The sequence below is a fragment of the Rhamphochromis longiceps genome, linkage group LG23, assembly GCF_057381845.1.
Source record: "Rhamphochromis longiceps isolate RC_006_pf linkage group LG23, R_longiceps_female_GT1.1, whole genome shotgun sequence".
NCBI classification, from domain to species: Eukaryota; Metazoa; Chordata; class Actinopteri; order Cichliformes; family Cichlidae; genus Rhamphochromis; species Rhamphochromis longiceps.
The window spans coordinates 37,153,951-37,166,034 of NC_140578.1; positions in this window are offsets into that span (position 1 = coordinate 37,153,951).

Here is a 12,084-nt window from a genome sequence, read left to right on the forward strand (position 1 = left end):
AGACATCCTTTGAACTTCCTGGCATTGCATGTGACTAGATGCCACTGAATTCAGGGATTGGTTGATTTACTGTAAATTCCTAACAGGCAGCACTTGATGCTTTACAGTTGTTGCTTTATTTTATTTTATTTTATTTTATTTTATTTTTTACTTTTGCTGCTTGGGTACAACCAGGGCACATTCTTGTGTAGCGACAGTGCTAACCAATAAATCACCACGCCAGTCAAAGAGGTTAAAAAGTATTACATTTTGGTGCTGAATACCACTAAGGCTGATGAGATCATTTTATGTGTTTCTTACTAGTTTTTGGACATCAACTGATACCTCAAGACCAATATACAAATTTAACATTCCTTATGAAAAATTATTTTGTTAACATGTGAGCACATCATTTTTCATGTCTCATTTGGAAGAAGTACAAGAGGTTAATACAAGGGTTAAAACAAAAAAGAAAAGTGAGAAGGATGTATCCCCTATTCTGAAGTGAAATACTTGAGGTTGTACAGGATCAGCTCCACACTGACCAAAGAGAACGTTCACTCTCTTCTACAGTTGCATGCCGTAAGCCTAAACATGCATCAAAGCCATCCCAGGCCTATTTGAAGTCTTGGGGAAGAACTGACTTGCAAGTATTTCCTTCTGCAGTCAGCAGACTTCAACCCGACTGAGCATGTTTTTGAAAAGAAAAAAAATTAAAGGGCGCAATGTACTTTTATTGGGGGGGACATTTTTAATACTTTGGAGCCTAACTTCTGCCAGAGATTAAAAACTTGAAAAGTGACATGCTAACTTTCTGCAATTCTTCATTCCCCTAGAATACAATCGCATTTCTTTAACAAAGCCTTTTTTCTGTTTTCAGTCAGCCTGTGTTTTATTCTGCTCACATAAGGAAGCACAATGGTCATGTGATTCTTAAATACAACTTAATAATTTAGTATTTTATGAGAGAGAGAGAAAGAGTGTATGTGTGTGTGTGTACATTGCCCTCTTACAGTTTAGAGAGAGTTTGCTAATTATATTTGCTAACATTAGCGGCTAATTTAGCATTTCAGCATGTCTCTTGTTCAAATATTCTTTATTCTGCCTAAAACAAACTACATTTTAACTAAACAAAAATAGTTAAAATGTTTAGATTTCAGTGTGTTCACAAAACCAATATGCCATGGTGCTATGTCTTTTAGACTCTGATCTATAGTAGCAACTGGAAATGAAGCCACATTAAGCTAGTCTACAATGTCTTCAACTACAGGGAGTGCAGAATTATTAGGCAAGTTGTATTTTTGAGGAATAATTTTATTATTGAACAACAACCATGTTCTCAATGAACCCAAAAAAATCATTAATAGCAAAGCTGAATGTTTTTGGAAGTAGTTTTTAGATTGTTTTTAGTTTTAGCTATTTTAGGGGGATATCTGTGTGTGCAGGTGACTATTACTGTGCATAATTATTAGGCAACTTAACAAAAAACAAATATATACCCATTTCAATTATTTATTTTTACCAGTGAAACCATTATAACATCTCCACATTCACAAATATACATTTCTGACATTCAAAAACAAAACAAAAACAAATCAGCGACCAATATAGCCACCTTTCTTTGCAAGGACACTCAAAAGCCTGCCATCCATGGATTCTGTCAGTGTTTTGATCTGTTCACCATCAACATTGCGTGCAGCAGCAACCGCAGCCTCCCAGACACTGTTCACAGAGGTGTACTCCTTGTAAATCTCACATTTGATGATGGACCACAGGTTCTCAATGGGGTTCAGATCAGGTGAACAAGGAGGCCATGTCATTAGTTTTTCTTCTTTTATACCCGTTTTTGCCAACCACGCTGTGGAGTACTTGGACGCGTGTGATGGAGCATTGTCCTGCATGAAAATCATGTTTTTCTTGAAGGATGCAGACTTCTTCCTGTACCACTGCTTGAAGAAGGTGTCTTCCAGAAACTGGCAGTAGGACTGGGAGTTGAGCTTGACTCCATCCTCAACCCGAAAAGGCCCCACAAGCTCATCTTTGATGATACCAGCCCAAACCAGTACTCCACCTCCACCTTGCTGGCGTCTGAGTCGGACTGGAGCTCTCTGCCCTTTACCAATCCAGCCACGGGCCCATCCATCTGGCCCATCAAGACTCACTCTCATTTCATCAGTCCATAAAACCTTAGAAAAATTGGTCTTGAGATATTTCTTGGCCCAGTCTTGACGTTTCAGCTTGTGTGCCTTGTTCAGTGGTGGTCATCTTTCAGCCTTTCTTACCTTGGCCATGTCTCTGAGTATTGCACACCTTGTGCTCTTGGGCACTCCAGTGATGTTGCAGCTCTGAAATATGGCCAAACTGGTGGCAAGTGGCATCTTGGCAGCTGCACGCTTGACTTTTCTCAGTTCATGGGCTGTTATTTTGCGCCTTGGTTTTTCCACACGCTTCTTGCAACCCTGTTGACTATTTTGAATGAAACGCTTGATTGTTCGATGATCACGCTTCAGAAGCTTTGCAATTTGAGACTGCTGCACCCCTGCATTGTGATAAGTTAATTAATATCGTAGTGTCTGATTAATATGGCTGTTCTTCCACACAATAGTCAAATTAGAGGCCACACATTTTACTCTTCTCAAATGAACCAGTGCCAGTACCAAAAAACGGAAGATTAATTCATAACACGCGGGATAAGACCCAGGGAAACCGAGTTAGTAAAGCTTACGCCTGCGTGGCTGGCGTAGGCCTCCCCCCCAAGGCTGCGTGTTTGGGGGGGAGGGAGATAACTAATTTATTTAACATAACATATCATTTATTTTATCTGATAAAATTATTTTTCTTTTCAACGATGCAAGGTTTATACGTTACTTATGCTAATGGACTGCTTTAAATCTACCAGAGCTTGGATTGTGGAAACATTTATGTAACAAAGTGGCAAAAAGAGAAAGAGTATTTGCGGTGTCCTTGTTCATACTGTATCAGTTTACCTATTGTAGGGGTTACAGTATTTTCAACAAGTCTGAAAAAATATAAACAAATTTTCTAACCATGAGTCCAACTTGCTGAATGCGCTTCGGGCATCTTTGAGGCTTACTAATGTCTTGGTCATACTAGAGTAATAGGACATCAAACTGCAGCTAGAACAAAGAAACAGTCATTGCTCAGTGCAACTGCAAGTATCGCAAGTACAGGTCATTTAGTAGGAGACAACGTGTCTCTAAGCAACCACAATCTGACTAAGACTGACTGCAGTCACTTTCAGACATATTGCCAAAGACAAGAACTGATTGCTTGCATTTTAATTTATAAATGCAGACAGATTGCGAACACGTTGCAATCAGTCTAAGTGAGTCTGTGCCAAAGAACGCAAATAAGGGACTATTTGTGGAGGATCTGTTTCAAATCGTTAAAGTTCTGACTGGGATCTGAATCTAAGTAGTTAAAGTGAATATCTAAGGAAGGAAAAGAAAAGCATCTGGACTTCTTTAAGTTGCTTGAAGACGTTTCTCCTCTCATCTGAAAAGCTTCTTCAGTTCTGAACTGATCCATCAGAACTTTTCTTTCCAAGCTCCTTAGACTATGATGACCTGGATGACTGAGAACCTTCACAGACACAAAAGTGAATATCCATTTACCTATGAATTTATGTGTATGCAGATGCCAATAGATGACAAGAGATTTGTGATGTTCCAAGTTTATTACAGTTAATCACAGTATTATCACAAATTGCATTTAATTGCTGACTTAACCCTATTTGATCGCAAACTGATAGCAGACTGATTCCTTTTTATTGCCATGTTATGGCTGTCTCTCTGAAGGCAGCATCTTACTGCGAGGGGTCATAGACCTGGTTCCCTTCTTCAAAGCAACCATTTCAAAGGCAATGACACCACAAGTATATTGCACACAGTGGCAGTAATTTTGACTGTGCCATAATCCCCAACCGCCTTTTTCTCTAGTGTGAATAGTATAATTGTGTCAACCCTTTTTCCTTTTCCTTTTTGCTAAATCATATAGTTAGGGCTGGACCAGGTGACCCTGAATCCTCCCTTAGTTATGCTGCAATAGACATAGGCTGCCGGGGGATTCCCATGATGCATTGAGTTTTTCCTTTCCAGTCACCTCACTATGTATTAACAGACCTCTCTGCATTGAATCATATCTGTTATTAACCTCTGTCTCTCTTCCACAGCATGTCTTTTATCCTGTCTTCCTTCTCTCACCCCAACCGGTCGCAGCAGATGGCCGCCCCTCCCTGAGCCTGGTTCTGCCGGAGGTTTCTTCCTGTTAAAAGGGAGTTTTTCCTTCCCACTGTTTCCAAAGTGCTTGCTCATAGGGGGTCATATGATTGTTGGGTTTTTCTCTGTATCTATGAAGCGCCTTGAGGCGACTTATGTTGTGATTTGGCGCTATATAAATAAAAAACCCTTTTCTGAAGACATTTCAATAAGTACAGATCATTTGAGAGAATTGAAAATTTTTTTTTGATATACAGAAGTGTATTTGGCACATAGACGCAGAAGACCCAACTTGGCAGAGCAGAATCCCAGCGATGGGATTTAGTGCAGGATCCCCCGGAGTCATTGCTGGTGGTGGTGAGGATGATACTGAGGCTTGAGTGGCTCCGACTGAGGTGACTATGAGGTGGAGATGGAGAGGAGGTGGGTTGCAACGATGCCATTCTGAAAGACAGAATGACACAATATAGGATCAACAAGAAAAGATTTTTAGAATATCAACAAATTAAATCTATAGTAAAAAAGAAATTTAAACCGGGTCAAGTTGAACTACAAACACCACCAAGTGTGGTTCCATTTCTTACTCTTAAAATCCCAAAATTACTTTCCAAAATATACAGAATGCTTTCTAAAACGGATGAATCAATATCACTTCCTATTGCAAAATGGGAAGCGGATTTATCAGTTAACTTAGACTAAAACTTCTGGTCTCATATATGCTTAAAAACCTTTCATTTAATTAAAAATCCCAGTCTTCAAATAATTCAATACAAAATACTACATAGAGTGTACTATACAGGTCATCGGATGTTCAAGATGGGCTTTACGTCTACCAACAACTGCTCACACTGCCAAACCAATTCACCGGACAGTTATATCCACGCTCTTTGGTTCTGTCCACCAGTTCAGAAGTTTTGGCGCGAGATATGTGAAGACTTATCGAAGTGTCTGAAATGTAACATTCCAACTTCCTCTTTAGTGTGTTTGTTGGGCAGCTTAGATAATGTCACTACAGATAAGAATATAGCCCATATGGTTTTCACTGCCCTATGCATAGCCAAGAAAAGAGTCCTCATGAACTGGAAAAATAAAAATAATCTTAATTCTAACTGGTAGGGGAGGCTGTTACATCTTGTAGGTCTCCTCTCTTCAGGAACTCACTCTGCAGGAGGGGGAGATATAGAAGAGGTGGAGGAAGATCTCAGCCTGGGCATCTATTGTCTTGTGTAGTCTGGTAGATGAGTGGATGACTGGGTGGGTGCAGTTTTCTCTGTGGTGGGGTCGGGTGTGCTGTCCCAGGCTCTGTGGGGCCAGGCGGCGCTGCTGAACTGGGCCCTGGTCCGGATGGGCCTGTGCCCCGTTTACCTGGAGGGTTGCAGAGTATGGGGGTGCCTACTGGGGTCAGTGGGGGAGCTGGCCCCAGGGAGGGGTCACTTGCCCCTCCCTTCCTTCCCTCCCCATCTCCAGCTGCCTCCCTCTTTCCGCTCCACCACAATCACCCACACGCAGGGCCTTGGGGTAAAGGTGTGTCACCAGGGTGCAGGGGAGGCATCCCCCCATCTGTTCCCTTCTGGCTGCCTGTGCCTCAATTTTATCCCACAACTTAGACATTCACATTACTCACACTCTCATAACACATACATATAGGATCCTGGGGGTGGGCACGCTACACGGAATCCAAAAGACCATCAGGGTGTACACCTCACCCCTGGTGTCGTTGCCCACTTCTCAATTTTAAATACATGTATACATTGAGGGCTAGCAGGAGGAGCTATGCGCTTACCTGCTGCCTCTCGGCCTGGGGCTCGGTCACTCAGGCACAGCTGGCTGCCGGTGGAGCTCACGGGCACGTCACTGCAACCCCCCCTGCCTTCTGCACCGCGGCTGCTGTGACCCCTCATCTGGGGCTCTCCTCAGCTCTTTCTGGGACAGTGGCGCGGCTGCCCCTCTGTTGGTCTTCCTTGGTCTCTTGTGTTCTGAGGGCCTCTGGATGTCTGGAGTTTTGATCTCCTCCATACCTGCTTCATGCCCTGGAGGACGGGGCTGTGGCTCCCCACACCCTCTAGCAGATCATTACATGAAGGAACCTTTTAAATACAAGCGCGCTCACCCTCACAGGTGTACACACAGGTGATCACACACACAAACTACACCCTTTTTGGTTCCTACCTCCAAGCACACTGTGCGCTGTCGATCTTACGTGCTGCACAATAATGCTTAATATTTAGTATTTACTGTTATATTCACATAGATCATCGTGATGTTGTTTATTATGTTGCTCTTTTTTTTCTCAACAGGTGATCCAGGTGATTGATGTATGTATTTTTTGTCTGCTTATTTTGTTGGTTTTTGTTTTTTGCCCTTTATCCCTGTCCCTCTTCCCCGCTGTTTTTCTTTCCCTCTTTCTTTCTCCCCTTTCTTTTCCCCAGTCAAGTCTGTCCTGTATTTAGCAAGTGAAAATAAAATAAAATAAACAATAAAAAGGTGAATCAAATAGACCATTACGGCAAGGCTGGGATGGTCCATTTGGTAAAGTAAATCCGTTGGGCATCTTTCTTCGCCTTTAGACAACAATTCTGATGGCAAAAGAGCCAAACGGGACAGGCAAAAAAAAAAAAAAATGAAAGACAGAATGACACAGAGGACACTGATTGGCTCAAGGAAGGCAAGCAAAAGTTATTGGTCTTGGGAAATGATGACAGTATTTGGTTTTGACAGCGTGGGAAACAGGTAGTGAAGCAGAGAATAGACTAGAAATCGAACACCCAAAAAGCAAGCAGATGACTGGCAACAGATCTTCCTTATTAACTTAAACATGCTACACAAATGAAGCTTATGTATATGATCACCTTTTCCCTCAACAATCAAAATCAGCACTAGAACAACACCTTATCTGAATGTTCAATGTTTTGTTTACAGCAAAAAATAATTTCACTGCCTTCTGAAAACTATGTATGAAAGAAAGGGGTAAGGGTTTGATGTATAAATCTTCAGATTGTATGATCTACAATGCCACGAGAAAATGCAGGGTAGCCAATTAGAGCACTGATTCTCAGCTGCCTTGACTTTAACTGTAAGGCTACTCCTGAGCCAACAAAGCCCTCATTAAATATATTTGGAGATGTGCATTGGATGTTCAAATGTACTCATGCTGTATCTGTTTTAAAACCAAAAAAGCTGGCAGAAGCTACGCTGACTCCGTATTTAAGGAGCTTACAACTTGGACAGTACTCATTGTCTTGTTTTTCAGCAGGCTCAGCTAAAGCACCACCAGTCTGATATGTACCTCAGTGATATTAAACCTGACAGGACATGAAGCATTCTTGCAAGTAGTGACAGAATTTATTATGGGAACTCCTTATGAGAAGACTTATGTTCATTTTCACTTGAAAATTTGGATTTGTGTTCCAAGAAAGGCTCACAGTAATGTGATTTTTCCTCAATTACAAGACCTCAGACTAAAGAATTTATAGTTATCACAGTTGTTGAGTATGCATGGGTTTTGTGGGGCCTCTTTTTAGTCAATCCAATTATATTAAACCTCTGAGGGTTCCCAGGGTTAATATTATTGAGCCTATAATCACAGATAGAAACAATCTGTTTCAGAAAAAACAAAAATAGTTCAGGTAGAATGATCCTTGTCTTTGTTTTCTGATTACCAAGACATGGGAGAACAATTGAATAAAAACAAAAGTGGCATATTCTAATTACCGAGAGTTATAATAGAGAAATGTCACCAATGACAACTTAAGGGTTTAAAATGATTTCTACCCTTTTTTGTCTTCTGCAATCCCTATGTGTTACAGCTTGTATGATTCATAGAAGAGGCATGGGTTTTTTCTCTTTTTCAAGGGAATGAGGTATGCTGTGGGTATTTGAAAAAAATTTCTTAAATAGAAGAAACTTAATGTGCTGTGAGACGGTTACATACGCACCCAGATTATGGAAGAAATATAGTATCATCAGAATTCAACTATTTTTAGACATTGAATTTATAACACTGAATTTTTATCCTCCAAATTTCCCTGCAAAAATATTCACCTGCAAAAATTCACCTGCAAAAAATTCACCTGCAAAAATTCACCTGCAAAAATTCAACTGCAAAAGTGATGAACTTGAATGACCCAAGCCAGAGCAATCAGCACTAAATCGAGTCGAGTGGCTCTCAGCCAATTAAATTACTCTTCTTGATCACATGACACCGTTAGCAGGCAGTGTGTCTCCTAAAAGAGAACTGTTTAAAGGTGAGTGATTTTTTCTCTTAAATAGAAATCATTACAGAACGCCTAGTCCTACTTAAAATCCCATTCATTTTTCTTTTATTTTATCATCTACTCGAACTAAGGAAAACGTTTGACTAACTCAAAGACAATTTCCATGCCTCCCCTGCCTGTCTGCAGAGGCAGTTTTGAATTTAGGAGCGGCAAGATGGCAGCGGCAAACCCTGGCGGTTCTCCGGTAAGTATATTGTTTTTTATCTTCAAGTTTGTCTTTTGAAACGTTAATTTTATTTAAATCCGTTGCTCACGTATAAAGTACACAGACGGGGTCTTTGCTCAACTCGTCTGAGGCGTGTCTCACTAAGCGCTACATGCTAGCATCTTGCTAACCGAGCTACCCTTTACATGCTGTGCTTTAGAAAATAGGATACTCGGTACAAAACCATACTCCGCAGATTTTGATAGATAGACGAACACTGCAAATATAATGTTGGAAACGAGAACAGCCTTTGGTGAAGGGGTAAAATACACCATGAATAAAGCCATAGAGTGAATGGCTGTCATGGTTGCAGAACGGCCTGATTTAATGACAAGAATGGGGAAGAGTGAGGTGAAGTGAACCGAACCAAAGCCACAAAACACGGTCAGACAAGGCGGGAAAAGGGCAGTGATCTGTCCGTCAGTATGAAGTTGGTGTGTGCTTTGGTGAACAAAAACTCGAGACCGGTAGCAGGAAGATGGGAGACTCGTGTTTCACTGGAATAGTGGTGAATTAAAACATCCTTTGTTGGGTGTAAATGCATCCATACAGGCGAGACAGAGGCAGACCAGACAGTGAAGAAAACAAGGCAAACATTAGAAATATTAAAACGGAAATATAGGATTAATATAACATACAATTAGGGATAAATGTAAGGAACACAATGTAAATTATATTGTAAAGTCATTAAAACAGCATACTCTGATTAAAAGAAACATAATTGAGTAGGATAATAATAATAATAATAATAATAATAATAAACATGTACAAGATGGGTATGTATACTTGTACCCAGAATTTAACAACTATAAAGTTGTAGCATGTCAGTACCTTACCCCATCCATTATATCCACACTTTCAGAAAAGGATATGGTCAATATCTTTAGAAATACTATCTAAACTTAAACGGGATATTCCCTCTACCTCTTGTATACACCCTCAGGGTTTGTGATCAGCCAGCGGCTGATATGATAATTAATCCTGTAAAATAATATTCTTTCGGTTTATGAATCTGTTTGTGTAACCCGTTCATGTGTTACGCCTGTTGTTCTTGCTTTGTGTTCTGGCGTGAAAGTAAGAGGCAGGAGACAGTACTGGGTGTTTGGCTCTTTACTGCACATCTGCAACACAGAAATATGTGTCTGATCTGTGTGTGTCACACGCCTGCCAGTACACCTCTCCTGACGAAGGAAAAAAGAGTGCATGCTGTTAAAAAGCGAGTACGCTCTCAAGCCGCTAGCGATCAGGCTAACTTAGCATGCGAGCATTTCAGCTGCGTTCTCAGCTAAAGCTCATTATAAGCGTATATTAGTGAACTCCGCCCTCCACAAAACTTATCCCGAATGAGTCTCTTAATGACAAACAAAAACGCGGCGGTTCAGCTGTATTCACATTGCAGCTTGGGGTCTGAACAAACTTTAATTCGCAGAGAGCAACGTGGCAGTGACTTACCTCCGGCCATGCTGAAAGGAGCTGTGACCGGGGCACACATGCACGCGCCTACGTCACCACGCAGCGCACACACACACGAACGCACACAGACTCAGATCACACAGGTAGGAGATTAAGATGCAAAATAACATATTTAATTTAAAAAAGGGTGTTTTGGGTGAAATTCAAAAGTATTTAACACATATGTTACATTTGCATGGATTTCTTAATCCGTTTCCACTGTTAGCAGAAGTTGTGCATGCAGTTTTGGCGTGCTGCTCTCCAAGACTACAAGCTGCGTTAAAGTTGGAAGTAACTGGGTGATGTTCCACTGTTGAAGATCAGCTGTGCCCATTTGTTGCACATTGTTGGAATGGAGAAGTTGAGGCCCTTGCAGGCTACCCACAATTTCCCCAAACTGAGCGATTATATATCTTGCTTCCATATTTGTATCTTGTTTAATTTTATACATTGATTAATGACCTGCAGAATCTCCTCATATTAAGTGATTCATAATTGTCACTTTATGCTTTCTTCATCTCTAAAGTGATGACATCCTTGCATTACATACTTTAGGTTCATTTTCTGCAGGCAGGTTTCTGACAGAGAACAGGCAGATTTACACTATAACATGCAGCGTTTTATAGATGGACACATAAAGAAATGAAAAATTACATGTAACTTTCTAAAACACTTTGTTACATTTATGATGAAGTAGATTAAACACATTTATGTCGGCCTTGGCTGATAGTTCTTGTCTTTAAATGAACTTTGTGTGTGTTTCAGGTACTGCACTCTCAAAGACTGAATGAACCAGCATTGCAGCCATGGGTCACTGTGAGCATTACAGGGAAGGTTGAAGCCGCCCACTGCACCTGTAAGGCCGGAGTCGCGGAGACCTGCACCAACGTCACTGTTCTTCTGTTTAATGTAGAAGCAACAGTGTTGATGAACGGATGGTCTTTCAGGGTTGACCAAGCTGGTACCCTGGCCACCTGGACTCTGTTCTCTGCAAGATGTTGCAAAAAACAAAATCATATGGAGACAATATTGGACACAAAAAATATATATATAACATTTTAGTTAAATGTAGCATTAACTCATAAACCCATCCCTCTTCTCAGCTGTTTCTCTTTCCCTCTTTCTTTCTCCCCTTCTTTCCCCCAGTCAAGTCTGTCCCGTATTCAGTAAGTGAAAATAAAATAAACAATAAAAGGTGAATCAAATGGACCATTACGGCAAGGCTGGGATGGTCAATTTGGTAAAGTAAATCCGTTGGGCATCTTTGTTTGCCTTTAGACAACAATTCTGATGGCAAAAGAGCAAAACGGGACAGGCAAAAAAAAAAAAAAAAAAAAGCATTAACTCATAAGTCTTGCTAAAGTACCTTGTATTCTGATTCATCACAGCAGCAGTTCGATTGGATGATGTCAGCAACTGCAGCAAGTGTCTTGCTGACTGAATAATTTCATCTTACATAATCTGAAAGAAACACATAAAGACAGAAACAATTTATAAATTAACGTTCGATAAAATCTAAGAATTAATCATTTATTAGCAGTGTTGGGACTAACGCGTTATTAAGTAACGCGTTACAGTAACTACGTTATTATTGTGGTAACGAGCACGGTAACTAGTTATTATGCCAAAACCGGGAATGCGTTAATCGTTACTGGGATTTAGATAGGCTCGTTATTCGTTACTTCGTGTGGTAGCTATCGCGGAGCTTCCACAGATTCAATAACATTAGCAAGTGGTGGAAGCCAGCAGGTGCATGAAGGATAAGGGAGGCAAGAGGAGAGACCCGAAGCAGCCGCCGGTCCGAGTATCAGGTGAACTGAACTTCAGGTAAGAAGTTATGACCTGCAGTGTATCTGAGTCACATATAAATCAAGTTTAGGTGGAGTTTATTTTCGTTATGCTGACTTTTTCATACTGCGTGCTAGCTAGCATGACT